General features: G+C 37.1%; 1 pseudogene; it reads right to left on the bottom strand.

Moving 5' to 3' along the window:
• Nucleotides 1–14,922: 14,922 nt before the first annotated feature.
• Nucleotides 14,923–15,729, bottom strand: LOC147998281 (large ribosomal subunit protein eL8 pseudogene; annotated as a pseudogene).
• Between the last annotated feature and the right edge of the window lie 1,850 nt (nucleotides 15,730–17,579).

Consider the following 17,579-nt stretch of genomic DNA (forward strand, 5'->3'; position numbering starts at 1 on the left):
ACACACACACACAGAGTTTTGAGAGTCTCTCACTTCCCGGGTCTCTGGTACATTCTTGAGGGTCCTCTCAACCTCCATCCTTCCGAGGTTGCCTGTTTCCATTCTTTCTGCTGGCTGTCAGGAATTCAGTCCTTTTACCCAACTCAATATCAGATCGTGGTCTTTCCTCCTCCACCCCCATTCCCTTTCTCTCCTCTGTCTGATCCTCTGCCCCCTTGTGATTGCTTTCTTCTCCCTCCCAAGGGGGACTAATGCATCCTCACTTGGCCCTTCAGCTTGTTGACCTTTTTGAGTTCTGTGAAATGTATCTTGAGTAATCTGAACCTTCTTTTTAGCCAATATCCACTTATTAGTGAGCATATACCATGCATGTCCTTTTGGGTCTGAGTTATCTCAGTACAATTTTATAGTTCCATCCGTTTGCCTGAAAAACTCAGGATGTCCTCATTCATAATAGCTGAGTACCATTCCATTGTGCAAATGAACCACGTTTTCTATATCCATTCTTCTGTAGTAGGACATCTGAGTTGTTTCCAGCTCCTGGCCATCACAAAAAGGCTGCTATGAACATAGTGGAACGTGCATCCCTGTGACATGATGGAGCGTCTTTTGAATATATTCTCAAGAGTGGTACTTCTGGGTCTTTAGGTAGGTCTATTTCCAATTTTGTGAGGAACCTCCAAATTGATTTACAGAGTGGTTGCATGAGTCTGCAATCCCACCAGCAATGGAGGAGTGTTCCTCTTTCTCCACATCCTCCCCAACATGTGTTGTCACCTAAAGTTTTGATGCTAGCCATTCTGAGTGCTGTAAGATGGAATCTCAGGGTCATTTTGACTTGCATTTCTCTCATCACTGAGAACACTGAACATTTCTTTGGGTGCATCTCAGTCATCAGTCATTGAGATTCCTCTGTTCTGAATTCTCTGTTTAGCTCTATATGCCATTTTATTCCATTGGTTTTGTTTGTTTGTTTGTTTGTTTTTTGCTTTTCTTTTTTTGGTGGTTAGCTACTTGACTTCTTTATATATTTTGGATATTAGCCCTCTATCAGATGTGAGGTTAGTCAAGATTTTTTTCCCAATCTGTATGTTGCTGATTTGTCTTATTGACTATGTCCTTTGCCATACAGAAGCTTTCCAGTTTCATGAGGTCCATTTATCCATTCTTGATCTTAGAGCATGAGCCATTGGAGTTCTGTTTAGGAAAATCCTCCCTGTGCCAATGAGTTCAAGGCTCTTTCCCAATTTCTCTTCTATTAGATTGAGTGTGTCTGGTTTTATGTTGAGGTCCTTGATCCACTTGGACTTGAGCTTTGTGCATGGTGACAAATATGTGTCTATTTTCATTTTCCTACATACAGACAGCCAAGCAGACCAGCACCATTTATTGAAGATGCTTTCTTTTCCACCTTTATGTCTCTGTACCAATACCATGCAAGTTTTATCAGTATTGCTCTGCAGTATAGCTTTAGATCAGGGATGATGATTTCCCCAGCCATTCTTTTACTGTTAAGAATTGTTTTTGCTATTCTGGATATTTTGCCTTTCCAAATGAATTTGAGACTTGTTCTTTGAATGTCTTTTGGATGTCTTTGAAGAATTGTGTTGGGATTTTGATGGGGATTGCATTGAATCTGTAGATTGCCTTTGGTAGGATGGCCATTTTTGCTATGTTATTTCTGCCAATCCATGAGCATGGGTGATCTCTCCATTTTATCATTTGTATAAAGGAAGGCTACTCATTTATTTAGTTAATTTTATATCTGGCCACTTGCTGAAGTTGTTTATCAGCTGTAGAAGTTCTCTGGTAGAATTTTGGGGGTCACTTATGTATACTATTATATCATCTGCAAATAGTGATACCTTTAATTCTTCTTTGCCAATTTGTATCCCCTTGATCTCTTTTTGTTGTCTTATTGTTCTAGGTAGTACTTTGAGTATTATATTGAATAGATATGGGAAGAATGGGCATCCTTGTCTCACCCAGAGTTTAGTGGGATTGCTTCAAGTATCTCTCCATTTAGTTCAATATTGGCTGTTGTTTGGCAGTAATTGCTTTTATCATGTTTAGGTATGGCCTTGAATTCCTGATCTCTCAAATACTTTTAACATGTAGGGGTGTTATATTTTGTCAAATGATCTTTCTGTATCTAAGTAGATAATCATGTGAATTTTTCCTTGAGTTTGTTTATACGATGGATTATATTGTTGGAATTTTGTATATTGAACCAACCTTGCATACCTGAGATGAAACTTACTTAACAATGGTGAGTGATGGTTTTTATGTGTTCTTGGATTTGGTTTGCAAGAATTTTATTGAGTACCTTTGCATCCATATTCATAAGTAAGATTGGTCTGAAGTTTTCTTTTTTTTTTTTTGGTAGGGTCCGTGTGGGGTAGCTTTATAGAATGTATTAGGTAGTATTCCTTAAGTTTCTACTTTATAGAATAGTTTGAGGAATATTGATATCAGGTCTTCTTTGAAGGTCTGATAGAATTATGAACTAAATCCACCTGGCCCTGGGCTTTAATTTGTTAGAAGGTTTTAATGACCTCCTATTTCTTGATGGGATATTGGCCTGTTTAGTTTACCTGCTCTTAATTTAACTTCGATATGTGGTATCTGCTGGAAAACCATCCATTTCATCTAGATTTTCCAGCTTTGTTGCATATAGACTTTTGTAGTAGTTTCTGATAATTTTTTTTTTAATTTCCTCCATTTCTTTTGTTATGTCTCCCTATTCATTTCTGATTTTGTAAATTTTGGATAATGCCTCTGGGCCCTTTAGTTAGTTTCTCTAAAGGTTTATCTACCTAGTTGATTCTCTCAAAGAACAAGCTTTTGGTTTTGTTGATTCTTTGTATTGCTATCTTTGTTTGCATTTGGTAGATCTCACTCCTGAGTTATGACTATTTCCTGCTGTCTACTCCACTTGGATGAGATTACTTCTTTTTGTTATAGAGCTCTCAGGTGTGCTATTAACTTGTAAGATCTCTCCAGTTTCTTTACAACTGCATTTAGTGCTATGAATTTTTCCTTGTAACACTGCTTTCATTGTGCCTCATAAGTTTGGGTATGATGTGTGAATATTATCATTCAACTGAAAAAACCTTCTTCTTCATTTATTTCATCCCTGACCCAATTACCACTGAGTAGAGAGTTGTTCATTTTCTGCATGTATGTGGGTTTTATGTTGCTTTTGCTGTTATTGAAGACCAGTTTTTGGCCATGGTAGTCTGATAAGATGAATGGGATTATCTCAATCTTCTTGTATTGGTTAAGGTTTGTTTTGTGACCAATTTTATCATTGATTTTGGAGAGGGTACCCTGAGGTGCTGTAAAGAAGTTGTATTCTTTTGTTTTAGGGTGAAATGTCCTGTAAATATTTGATAATGCATTTGGTTCATAACCTACATTAGTTTCACTGTGTTTCAGTTTAGTTTCTGTTTCAAAGACCTATCCATTGGTGAGAGTGGGGTGTTGAAGTCTCCCACTATTATGGTGTGGGGTTCAATGTGTGTTTTGATCTTTAGTAAAGTTTCTTTTATGAATGTGGGTGCCCTTGGATTTGGGCATAGATGTTCAGAATTGAAACTTTCTCTTGGTGGATATTCCTTTTGATGAATTGAAGTGTCTTTCCTCATCATGCTTGATAACTTTGATTAGAAGGCTAATTTATTGAATATTAGGATGTTAAATCCAGCTTGTTTCTTGGGACCATTTGCTTGGACGACCTTCTTCCATCCTTTTATTTTGATATAGTGTCTCTCTTTGATATTGGGTGTGTTTCTTGCATGGAGCAAAATGCTGGATCTTGTTTGCATATCCAATGTGTTCGCTTATGTCTTTTTATAGGTGAGTTGAGTCCAGTAATAGTGAGAAACTGTTTGTTCTTGTTATATTTGTTTATTTTTGGTTTTGGTTTTGGTTTTAGTTTTGGTTTTTTGTTTGTTTGGGTTTTTTTTTTTTATTTTTGGTATGTAGCTTTTGTGCTTGTAGTTTCTCCGTTTGGCTTAGTTGTGAGATCTTGTCTTTTCTTTGTTGTAAGTATCTTCCTTGTATTGGAGTTGTCCTTCTGGGGATATTCTGTAGGGCTGGATTGTTAGATAGATACTGTTTGTCCTGGAATATTTTGGTTTCTCCTCTATGTTGACTGAGCGTTTTGCTGGGTATAGTAGCCTGGGCTGGCATTTGTGTTCTTGCAGGGTTTGTATCACATCTTCCCAGGATCTTCTGGCTTTCATAGTTTCTGGTGAGAAGTCTGATGTAATTCTGATAGGTCTTCATTTGTATGTTACTTGACTTTTTTCGCTTACTGCTTTTAATATTCTTTTTTTGTGCATTTGGTGTTTTGACTATTATGTGACAGGAGGAATTTCTTTTCTGGTCCAATCTATTTGGAGTTCTGTAGGCTTCTTCTATGTTTATGGGCATCTCTTTCTTTAGGTTAGGGAAAGTTTTTTCCATAATTTTGTTGAAGATACTTACTGGTATTTTAAGTTGGGGATCTTTGCTCTCTTCTATACCTATTACCCTTAGGTTTGGTCTTCTCATTTTGTCCTGGATTTCCTGGATGTTTTGGATTAGTTGCTTTTTGCTTTTTGCATTTTCTTTAACTATTGTGTCTCTGTTTTCTATGGTATCTTCTGCCTATGAGATTCTCTCTTCAGTCTCTTGTATTCCGTTGGTGAATCTTGAATTTATGAAACCAGATCTCTTTCCTAGGTTTTCTATCTCCAGAGCTGTCTCTCTTTGTGCTTGCTTTATCATTTCTATTTCCATTTTTAGATCCTGGAATGTTTTGTTCTTTTCCTTCACCTGTTTGGTTGTGTTTTCATCTAAGTCTTTAAGGTATTTTTGTGTTTCCTCTTTATATACTTCTTCTTTTTTACCTGTGCTCTTCTATATTTCTTTAAGGAAGTTATTTATGTCCTACTTAAAGTCCCCTAACATCATCATGATTTATTGTTTTAAATCAAAATCTTGCTTTTCCAGTGTGTTGGGGTATCCAGGGCTTGCTATGGTGGGGGAACTGGGTTCTGATGATGCCAAGTGACCTTGGTTTCTATTACTTAGGTTCTTGCCCTTGCCTCTTGCCATCTGCTTATCTCTGGCGTTATCTGGTCTTGCTGTCTCTGACAGTGGCCTGATCCTCTTGTAATCCTGTGTGTCAGCACTCCTGGAGACCTTGTTTGTCCCAGCTGGATCTGGATGTAGAGAGCTGTGGCATAGGGCCAGCTCTGGGAGCAGGCTGAAACAGGAAGGATCCTATCCCAGACTGCTCCTAGTTTCTTATGTCCTGAGGGCTTTGGGCAGGTCCCTCAGAGGAGAATTGGTGGTCTTACCTGTGCTCTCAGGTGTGTCACCACTCCAGAAGCCTGGTTTTCTCCCAGTGGGATCTGGGTACAGACAGCTGTGGCACAGGATTAGCTCTGGGAGCAAGCAGAAACGAGAAGGATCAACTGAAGTAGAATGTGTGGTTCAAAAAACCATCTACTTCTTTGAAATTTTCTCATATCATGATGTAGAGATCTTTATGGTACCCCTTATAATATTCTGTGTTTCTTCAGTGTCTGTTGTACTGTTTCTATGCTCTTTTCTGATTCTGTTCATTTGAATCTTCTTTCTTTGGGTTAGTTAGTTAGTTCAAGGGTGTGTTAGTTTAAGTAGGTATGACCGCATATACTCATGTGTTTACTTGACCCATAAGGAGTGGCACTATTAAGAGGTGTAGCCTTGTTAGAGGGCGTATGTCACTGTGTGGTAGGCTTGAGTATAGGAGACCTATACTCAAGCTACATCCGGTGTAATACATAGTCTTTTTCTGCTCTCTCTGGGTCAAAACATATAACTCAAAGTTCCTTCTCTAGCACTATATCTGCATGGATACTGCTGTGCTTCACACCATGATGACAATGGACTAAACCTCTGAAAGTGTAATTCAGCCTCAGTTCATGACTAGACTAGCAGCACAATTCAGAACAGACCTATTATACATGAAGATAAATTAGATAACACAATCTAATTGTTGGCAGATTACCTTCTTAAAATACAATTAAAATAATTTGTTGAGCAAAGCTATCCACCAAAATTGAAGAAAAAAATTTTCCAAGAGAAACAAAAACAAAAAAGAAATATGTTACCATAAGACTCACCTTGAAATCATGATTAAAAGAGTTCTACCTTCAGAAAAAAAGTTAAAGAAAACTACCATTATGAGAATATTGACATATATAAAATCCATGTGAAGAGCAGTTACAAAGAAAAACCCAAAGTGATTAATACTTTAAAACTAAAATAAGTGAACACTAGAATAAATGACATGAAAATAAATGAAATAACTCTAAAAAAGAAGCAAATGATATTCAAAAAACAAAGCTAAAATTAGCAAAATAGCAGAAATATATAATTACTTATTAATTACCATGAATGTATAATATTCCACACACTGTCTGTATGAAGAAAAATAAACCAGTTACAAGAAACTAACATCAGGAAAAACATACAGAATAAAAATTTTAACAGTATAAGTATACTCTATATCAAAAGAAGAAAAAGTAAGCAGTATATTTATATAAAATAAATTAGACTTTAATTACCTTTTTGAATATTTTGCTTGCATTTACATTTGGATCACCTGGAACTGGAATTATAGACGATGATGAGGTAATGGTGATGGCAATGGTGAAGTTGGAAATTGAACCCTTAACCTCTCCAAGAGCTATAATTGCTCTTACTAGCTGAGCCTAGTTTTTTCACGCAGCCCTGACAAAATAGACTTTAAGACTACAAGTGTACAAAGAAAAATACTTATGTAATATATGTAATTTATTTTGATGAATTTGTATCCATCTTGTAGTAGAGAAACCAATCTTACATAACAAACAGGAGACTAAAGAGAGAGTTTTATCCCAAAGAATAATAGTGAGAAATTTCAGATACCAGTCTCATCATTTTCCAAATCATCTGGAAAAAAATTAAGAAAAAGAAACAAAAAATCGGACAGAACAGAATTAACAAATATTTAGAGGGTACGTGCACAACCAGGTGAGGCTAACACATTCTTTCATCAGCATATGAAGTGTTCCTGAAAATAGACTATAAATTAGGTGGACCAAGTTTAGCATATAAAAACATGAAATTTATGTCTTTCTGAACACAAGAGAATCAAAGTAGAAATCATCTATGATTGATAATCATAATTGTAAACTTCACTGTGTTGGAAGATGCCTGTTGGACAGACTTTTTAGTGTATTTCTAGAGATGGCTAGATCACTAATCATATTAATTGATAGGTATAACTATAGATGTTTTACATTTTTGAAGAGATTATTACGAGTTGGTAAAACCTAGTTAAAGTGTGTCCATGAGGGCTTACATTTGAAGCGGACCATTAGTAAACATCATCTATGGTATTACTCAGTGGTAGAATAGTGGGAGTAGATATAGGTCCAGAGAAAAGAAAGAGTTTGCTTACATTTCTAGAAAGCAAGTACAAAGAGATCCATATTAAGATTGGAATAAATACCTAATCCTTGGGGACTGTTAACTTTGATTGGCAGTTTAATTAGATCAAGAAATGCCTGGGGCATTGATGAATCACACCTGTGAGCATGTCTGTGAGGGTGTTACAAGAGACAATTAACTGAAGGGATGACTCACCTCTGAGTGAATAGCAGCATCCCATGGCCTGGTTGCTTACATTGAAAGAAAGGAGACAAAAGGCAAAGCCAGGAGAGAAAGCACATTTATGCTGTCTCCTCAGCTTCACTGTTTACCCAGGTGTGAACAAGTACTTTTGTGCTCCTGTTACCATGCCTTCCCTATTGTAATGAACTGTACCCTCTGAGATTATACACTAAAACATATTCTTTCTTCTTAACATCTTTATCAGGTATTTTATTACAGCAAGAAGAAAAGCAGCCAAAAATAATTCTTAAATCATAGGTGGTGTCAAGAGTGTTCAGAAAATTACGAAATCATCATGTAACAGAACTTATCAGACAGTAATCAGTATAGACAAACTCTCACATAGAATTTTAAAACTGTTATTTAACTAGGTTTAATGAGTTTGAAAACAACAGAATATTTTAGTATCCACAAAGAAAATTTATCAGGAGTTTAAAACAATTAAAAATAACTGAGCACTATCCTTGGTAAAATTAATATTTGATACATTATTGATTTTCACATTGCTGTGACAGAAAATCTTACTAAGGCAACTAAAGGAGGAGAAGGTTTATTTTGGCTCACAATTTGAGGATATAATCCATCAAGGTGTTGATTGCATGGCAGTAGGAATATGAGTCAAGCTCATGCGTGTTACATGTACATTGAGGAAACAGAAGACTGTTGGTGCTTAACTCAGTTTTTCTTGTTGTTTGCTGTTTTTTGTTTTGGTTTTTTGTTTGCTTGTTTGTTTGCTTGTAATCTGGACCTGCAATCCATAGAACAGGGCTACCATAAAGTGTCTGTGCATGTGTGCATGCATCTGTCTGTCTGTCTGTCTGTCTGTCTGCCTGCCTGTATGGTGGGAGCTCTTCCCACTTTATCTAACCTCATCTAAAAAACCCGTTACCCATATTCTCAGAGTCTTCCTTCCTATATCCTTCTGGATCCTAATACTTTTACAAATTTATCACAAGCCCACCCTTTCTCAACATATTTTTAAACATTACCTTTTTTAATTGTTTTATTCACATTCCAAATGTTGCTCTCCTTCCTGGTCTCCACTCCTAGAGTTCTTCACCCCCTTCCCCTCCCCTTTGCCTCTGAGAAGGTGCACCCCCAGCCACACTTTTAAATCATATTCTTCCAAATCTTATCCTCATAGGCTCATAGCAAAATCTCAAGGCAAAACATATTCAATCTAACTTTATGAGTTTTTATAGTCTTTAAAAGTTTCAAAAACATAAAATTGAGTAGATCTTCCAAGCTCAATTAACACTATCTGAAACCCCTTACAGAAAGGCCGAGATCCTTGTTTCCTAAGTGATTCCAGATGCTGTTGAGTTGACAGCATTAAACTAAAGAATCAGTGAGCACAGATGCATTGTGTTTGCAAACAGGCATTTGGAAACAAATCAAGATAAAAAGTGAAGACAGATTACATGAATGTTCTAGTATAGTTTTCAAAAGAAAATACTTAGATATTGGTGTTTAAAAATACTATCAAAACATTTAAGTGTAAAAATCAGTCATAGGAAGCTTTTGAATTCTAGAAAAAGTTGTCAGTGGACAAAAGAGGGTTAATATCAACAATTAAATTTACTCACTCAAGTCCATGAGAAAATATACACCATTTCCTAAAAGTAAAAAAATAAATGAAATTTTTCCAGGTTATGAGAAAAAACACTTAATATATAAAATGCACAGCCTTTTTTTTGTTTTGGAAGAAATCTTACAGTCTAGGAGGAAATGTCACTGATTTTTTACAAAACTTCACTTTTACATAGTGTGAAAGAAAATTTGTGGTCTAAGATATTTTCTGCAAACAGAAGACAAGATTTGTCACACTTCGTTTAGATAAATGTTAAACAAATTTTAAACCAAAGGCAGTCAAAGGATGCAAGGAGTATTATATGATTATAAAGCATGCATCTCAACAAAAGGAAATAACAATTCTCGATAATACAATCACCCAATATCAGAACTTTATTTATGAAGAAAATTTTAATATACCTAGAAAGATAGATATAAACTTTTAATATCCCATTTTTGGAAATTGGCAAATAATCTATATGGAAATTTAACAAAGAAATAGGCTGACAAACAGTTATCTTAGATATAATGTATGTTACAAAGATCAGTAGAATGGTATAGAGCATCATATTCAATGACTAAAGAAGACACATTTTTCTCATCAGCACCTGGAGTTTTTTGCTGAGATTAAATATGTGATATCTTATAAAGAAAGAATAGGAAGCATTTTGTATATCTATTCTGTATATAATGTAATAGCATAAGAAATTGATAACAAGAAAACCTTCAAAATACACAAAACATATAAAATTGCATTTTAGATATCATCTCAATCATGAAATAAAACAAATTGGATTTTTAAAAAATTGCTAACTCAAATGTATATATAAACATCAGTAATACAAACTATAAGAGACTATGAAAATTGAAGTTATAGCAATTAATAACCATATCAGAAAGTCTAGAATAAAAAGTTCCACACATATAGAAGGGGAGGGGGAGGGGTTAGGGGGATGTTGGCCTGGAAACTGGGAAAGGGACTAACATTTGAAATATAAATAAGAAATACCCAATTTAATAAAGATGGGGGAAAAAAAGAAAGTTCCATACAAAAGGAGATGGAAAGATAGGCAAATAACTCTCAGAATGTTTGAAAAAAGCCTTAAAGGATAACATTACTTTGTTTGCCTAAAATCACATGCAACACACACACAAACACACACACACACACACACACACACACACACACACATAAATGAAGTTATACCATTTCGACTGGGAATGCTACCCCACAAGAAAGTGCCATAGATTATATGACAGGTACAAAAAATGCTTTAAAATGGTGGCCCAGGTTAGTCCAAGTGTCTCTAAAAACAATATAGACTATTGCTGTTGCCCTTAGTTGCTTTCCTAAATGATGACGTTAAGTCCCAATTATTGAAGACATTACACATTTTGAGACAATGCTAAGAAGATTCTAAATGTATCTGTCCTGAAAGCTTAATTCTTGAGTTTGTTATAGTACTAGAAGGCATTACACAGCCTTCCAATGGAGGAAAGTAAGCAATAGCCTTACCCAGCTGTGACGCTTATAAACCACAATAACCAACATGGCAAGATATCACTAAAGGTGCACTAGTGGCCCTCCTAGATTGCGAATTAATCTAGTTAGATATAAGGTCAGCTTAACAAGAGGAAAATAATACCTAGTATAAAAACCTAGCCAAATAATTGCAGCTAGTGTGTTCCTGGATCCTGAAGTAAAACTTACTATCATGACCTTGCTAAGTCAGTATAATTCTTAATTACATTATAAATATTTACCCTTACATCCACATATAAGTGTAGCTCTTGTCCCTCATCAAGGAGGCTTCTCTCAGAAATATATGCAGTGTATTTCAGAAAACCACAACTAAACAAAATTCAGAGACCAACTGATGTATCTTCAACACAACTCCTGAACCTGAGATGGGACGCAAGTAATATCACAGAAGATTATGGGAGGGTTGTAAGAGCCTCAGGAACAGAAAGTCAGCTGTGAGATTGTATCACCTAAAAAGGACAGGGATGCTACACCAATAACTCAATGATATAGCCACCTAGAAAAGAAAACACCAATAGACATGGTAACCTGAAGGGTGAAATCTCATGCCCCATCCCCTAGACAAAATAGTATAGGCAAAGAATGACCATTGAGAGGGGGAATTAGTATGCATGAATTCATTGTTCTACTGCTTTCTAGTTATGGATGCGATGTTAATTTCCTTGCTAGGATAGGCTGTGTGTTTAACTGTGAGCCAAAATAAAATTGTTCTCCATGAGGTGATTTTGTGAGCGTATTTTATCACAGCAATGTGAAAACTGTATACAAACATCTCTTCCAGCAGATAGAGCAGCTGATCAACCTAGGCAGCAATTCTGAATTCCAACTTTGCACACCAATGAATTTACTGGACTTACTGAAACGAGTATGGGGGAGTGGGTACTGAATGGCAGCATAATCATTGAAATGTAACAAAACAAACCCCCAAAACACAACTTGAAGGTGACTTACAAGAGCCATATCCCTGAATTTCACCCCATGACTTTCAAAGAGTTTTCCAAATTGGCTGGAGAGTGTCCCTGTACAAAGCCTGTCAGAGAGACTCCCAGACCAGGTCCACTGATCAAAACCTCTTTTCCAACACTTGCTTCCTGATTTTATCACTTTGGGGAAATGTCTCATAAACCTCATTAGTTTCTGTTTCTTAGGATCTCTAAGATTGTTTACTTCCTGAGTTTTATGAGCCTTCTTCCTGTAGGAAGGGATATCTTCAATTTTGAAGAAGTTGCAGCAAAATACTCTACCACTTCTATTTGTTAGATCCCCATTTTTGTGATGCTTTTAGCCTTGGAGTGGTAACGTAGATGTCCAATGTCCAATTATGGCTAAATTTTGAGCAATTGTATCACAGAAACAGAAATGTGTTCACAGATCTATATGGTACACTTCTTATTGTACAATGAAGTTTTTCTATGGTCAACTGAGGCTGAGAATCCCAATGATCTCTGAGTATAAACACAAATATTTAGAAAACCATGTGATAAGAATATCACATACATTTTACAAGGCAATTTCCATGGTTTCTTCACTGGGGTCTATGAAATGACTAGCCATAGATTTTTGCATTTGCTTACAGTACCAGATGTGAATTCCACTATATGAACAAGGCCTTTAATCCAAACAGAAAGCAGGTGATTGTGTCTGTAATAGTCATGTCACATTTTTGTGAGTGAAATTATGTTGTCTGGCATGTTAATACTATAGCACACAAGATTTATAGTGAGGCAAAATTGTTGATAACAAATTCATTCTGAGCAAGCCACATGACAACTTCTAGGATGATGAAAGCAAACTAGCACAGAGGGTGCTTTCAATTAGTCCTAGCTTGATTTCTTCATGCCATCAGCTAAGTATGTAATGTCTTCAGCAACAGGATCTACCTATGTTGTATGGGCTTGTAACCAACAGCAGGGGCTATAGTTTCATCAGGCAACAGACTATCACATAAGGTTCTGATTTCTGTTGAATTCTATTGTATACTCACTTGTACATCTGTGGTTCTCAGAGAGTTGACCAAGTGCTTGCTTGGTTTCCTTTTCCCACTGAACAATCCACAAATTTAGACCTTTGAATACAACACAACTGTCATTACAGATTGTCAGAGGCCAAATCTCTTGAGTTACTATTATCATTGTAGTTTTTATTTCACTCCATTGGCTACTCTTTCCCTTTTCTTCTTTTCTCCTCACATGGTATCAGTGATTACGTGCATTGTTATAGCTACCCATGCACTTTGGTGATCCTACTTATACCATTTATGTACCAGGCATCTACAAGAATGGGCATTATCCATTTTTAACACTTTATCTGCCTTATCTATATTGATCCAGTCTCTGGAAGGTGCTCAGTGGCTCAATAAGACACTGGCCATAGAACAGCCTGTATTGCATTAGCGATTGGGTATACACAGACACTACACCATTTATATAAGTATTTATAGGTATTGATTTGCTGTCACCATAGGAAAAGTCTTTATCAAAAGATGTTTATTGTGGTTTTATTGTAAAAAAATCACGTATAGGCTTACTTGTTTGTCCCCAAAGGGTGGTATAGGTTGGGAAGATTGTTGGACTCATAAGAGACAGAGCCTCATTAGTGGAATTGGATCATTATGGATCAACCTTGAGTGTTTATTGTCCTATTTTACTTCCTATTCTCTATCTGCTCCCTGAGTACAGAAGCAGTGTGACCAGTTAGACTCCTGTTCCTAACAAAATGGACTGTGATTATAAGGTGAAATTATAAATCAACATAAAGCTTTTTTATCAGTGTGTTTTATCATGCCAACAGAAAAATAACTAAGCCAGCTTCCAATGTAACATTTAATGTACTATTTTTATTGTTATGGAGATGGGGCAAGTGATAGTTTCCATTTATTTCAGTGCTTTATATACAGATAGAAATTGCTGTTATAATAATGTATATTAAGATTCTTCCCCCTTTTTGACTGGGTTCAAAAACTGTATTGAAACAACTTGGTTAGGCTGTTTCATTCTCAGCTCTGAGCTATAGATTCACAAGCACATAGTGACTTTTAACAGAAAGGGATAAAGGGAAAGAGGAACAAATAGCCACACATCTGCTTAGCCTATCTATCCTATGAGGATATTGGCTTATTTGAAAGGCTCTTGATCCTTTTTTATCCCAGTCTCACATGATCTGTGGTGGTTTAAATGAAAATGACCCCATTAAGCTCATAGGGGGTGATATTATTAGCAACTGTGGCCTTGTTAGAGTAGGTGTGGCCTTGTTGGTGAAAGCATGTCACTATGGGTGGTCTTTGGGGTCCCAGATGCTCAATCTAGGTCATGTCACTCTTTTCCTGCTGCCTGATGATCACTATATAGAACTATCGGCTTCTACATTAGCAGCATGTCTGCCTGTGTGCTGCTATACTTGCCACAATATTTCCCACTCCATTTTATGATGACAATGGATTAAATATATGAACTGTGAGCTAGCTACAATTAAACCTTTTCTTTTATAAAAGTTGTCATGGTCATAGTGTTTCTTCACAGCAATAATACCCTAAATAAGTCAACATCCCTCTTGATCAAGTTATATAGAGAATAGGTAACTTTGCCAGTGGTGAAAATGAATGAAATCCACTATTTACCCAGGATCACAAGACTATCTGCAGCCCTTTTGTATTATTATTATTATTATTATTATTATTATTATTATTATTATTATTATTATTGTCATTGTTGTTGTTATAGAATTTTAAAGATAACTTGTTAGATACCATATACATCTTATTCTACCATAATACTCTCAATCTCATAATAAATTTACAACTCTGCCTAGGCCTTGAATCCCTTTGAATTCCCAAGAATATTTCCCATCCTCACTTCTTGAGATGTGCCTGTAACTTTTAGAAGCTTTGATAAATCTATAAAGCAGGATAAAGCGATAGCTTAGCAGTTAAGAGAACAGATTCCTCTTCCAGAGGCCCTGAGTTCAATTCCCAGCAATCACATTGTGATTCATGATGTGTAATGGGATACAATGCTTTCTTCTGGTGTGTCTGATGACAGCAAAAGGGAACTCACATACATAAAATCTTTTTTTTAATTTTGTAATTATATTTATGTACAGAAAACTTAAGTGTACATTTAACCCAGTTTAGTGGTGTGTTCTTTAGCCTTTGCCTTTTCCAGCTTGGCAATGCGAGCCACAGACTTAGGATCCAGGACGTTGCCTCCCCAGTGGCGGCAGATCTCGTCATATCTGTCATTATAATTGGTCCTAATAGCTTCCACCAGCTTAGCCAGAGCACCCTTGTCCTCCGAGTTAACCTGTGTGAAGACAACAGTGGTGCACGTCTTCCTGTGGACCAGGCGCCCCAGACTGGCCTTTCCCTTGATGATGCAATAGGACACCCCCAACTTTCGACAAAGGGCAAACGGGAAAACCACCAGCTCAATAGGGTCTACATCATGGGCAATCACCACCAGCTGAGCCTTCTTGCTCTCCACCAAGGTGGTGACTGCATTGACCCCTGCTCGGAGGACAGGTGGTCTCTTAGTTGGGACGTCCCCTTTGCCAGCAGCTTTCTTCTCAGCGCGGGCCAGCAGCCTTTGCTTCTTCTCTTGCTTTGTCTCTGGCCTGTACTTGTGGGCGAGCTTAAGCAGCTGAGTCACTGTTTGCCTGTCCAGGGCCTGGGTGAACTGGTTGATGGCAGGAGGTACTTTGAGCCGCTTATAGAGGATGGCTCTTTGCCGCTGCAGCCTGATGTAGCGGGGCCATTTGACGAAGCGTGTGAGCTCTCTTTTGGGCTGGATGTCCTGCCCAGTGCCGAAGTTCTTAGGCCTTTTCTCAAACAAAGGATTGACCACCATTTTGGCCTCCTGTTTCTTAACCACGGCGGGGACCGGGGCCACCTTCTTCCCCTTAGCCTTCTTTCCTTTGCGCATCTTGCTCGGCTGGAGGAGCACATAAAATCTTTAAAAGAAAAAAATCAACAAAGCCTTTAGAGGTTAAAATTATGTAACAACATATTTTTACAAACCCTGAACAAAATATCTGAAGGAAGACTGTCCTACATTCCTAATAAGTGCCTGTTTGTCTAGGATAGAAAAAGAAAGAAAGAAAGAAAGGAAGGAAGGAAGGAAGGAAGGAAGGAAGGAAGGATGGAAGGAAGGAAGGAAGGAAAGGATGGAAGGAAGAAAAAAGAAAGAAACAGAAATGTTACCAAGATCCAACATACTACAGAAATATTTATCACTCAGTTCTTTCCTCAAGAGTGATTTTTAGATACCATGGAATGAATGAAAACACTACCCCATCCAGAAATCATGTAATTCATGGATACTTTTTCTAAGCCTTCTGGGTTCCTTAATCCAGCAGCTAAGATACATGATAAGATGCAATAGTCATTGTATATCTCATCACTCCTGATGATAGCAATGTAATTAGTCAATACTAGCCAGCCTGGCTCAGGCCCAAGTAATTTCTTCTAGACTTCAATATCTGTTATTGGATCCAGATCCACAGTTCATACAGTGTGGAGGAATTTTAGTCCTGCAAGTTGGCTGCTCTGGCAAGGGATCACATCCAACATCACATCCAAAGACCTTCTAGGTCTATGTGATCCAGCTGGGATGAATCCCTCTGGCTGCAATACAGACATGGCGTGGGGAGGCTGGGAATGCCTGCCATCCCTTTTAGGATTGCCTGGGGATTTAACCTGTCTCGACCAGAAATCAGGGTACCTCTCATTGCCCGACACCCCACAACATGGCCTTAGTATACACTTTTAAATCTCAAATAATGAAGGAAAAGTTAGTTTGTAGAAAGAAGCAACCATACTTGAAAGGGACGTCTAATCAGAGAAAGATTTGACACAATAAGTCAGAGATAGAATACACCAAACTCTCACAAGAACAACCAGGAAAGTGGCTTCTTAAGAGAACAGCACAGGAAAGAGAGGACTTAAGGCCAGTGAAGACTGAGTCAGGAGTGGAGGGCAATTTAGTGAGAGTAGTTCAGTTGAATTAAGAAAATGCCAGGATGTTCAAGTCAGTTCAGCTGAGTGAAGGTGGGTTAAGTACAGTTCAGTTGAATGAGTACAGTGCAGTAGAGTTGGGTTCCTTTGTGAGTTTGTGCAGAGGTAGTTGAAACTGGAGTATAAGAAGAAAACAGAAGATTAGAACAAATTCACAGAGTTAGTTTCAGGCTATGCAAAGCAACTCAGTGAGAAGCTGAGAGAAGCCAGATGAAATCACTCAGCTTGGAGAGGAGTTTTGAACCGGGACAGCTAAGTTGTACTAGCCAGTCAGAGTTTAGAAAAGGGCTAGAAAGGTTGCACTTATTCAGCATGAAGGTTCGGTGATAACAATTACATCTGGCTAATAAAAGTTACATTTTCAATACAGTCACCAGGTCAGCACCATAAGTCTTTACTTTGTATTGAACAAATATGTAAGCTAAGAGAACTTCCATCTTCATTATAAATTTTTGCAAGGGTAAAGCATACATTGCAGGGGGAATGGAAGAGGAGAACTAATAACTCCTACATAAAGCGGAATCGTTTCAATTTACACAATGTTCTTATTTGTGTCTTCTGTAAATTGTTTGTTGGGTATTAAAGCCTATTAGAAATTCATTAACACAATGTTCAGTTTGTCTTCTGTTACTACTTTTCCTTTTTATTGAAAATAGCATTTTCTTCTCACATGATATATCTTGATTACAGTTTCTCCATCTACTACTTTCAGTTCTTCTCCAAGTGCCCTCCCATCTAGATCCACCCCTTTTCTGTCTCTCCTTA

The sequence above is a fragment of the Rattus norvegicus genome, chromosome X (assembly GCF_021556685.1).
Source record: "Rattus norvegicus strain SHRSP/BbbUtx chromosome X, alternate assembly SHRSP_T2T, whole genome shotgun sequence".
Classification (NCBI taxonomy): domain Eukaryota; kingdom Metazoa; phylum Chordata; class Mammalia; order Rodentia; family Muridae; genus Rattus; species Rattus norvegicus.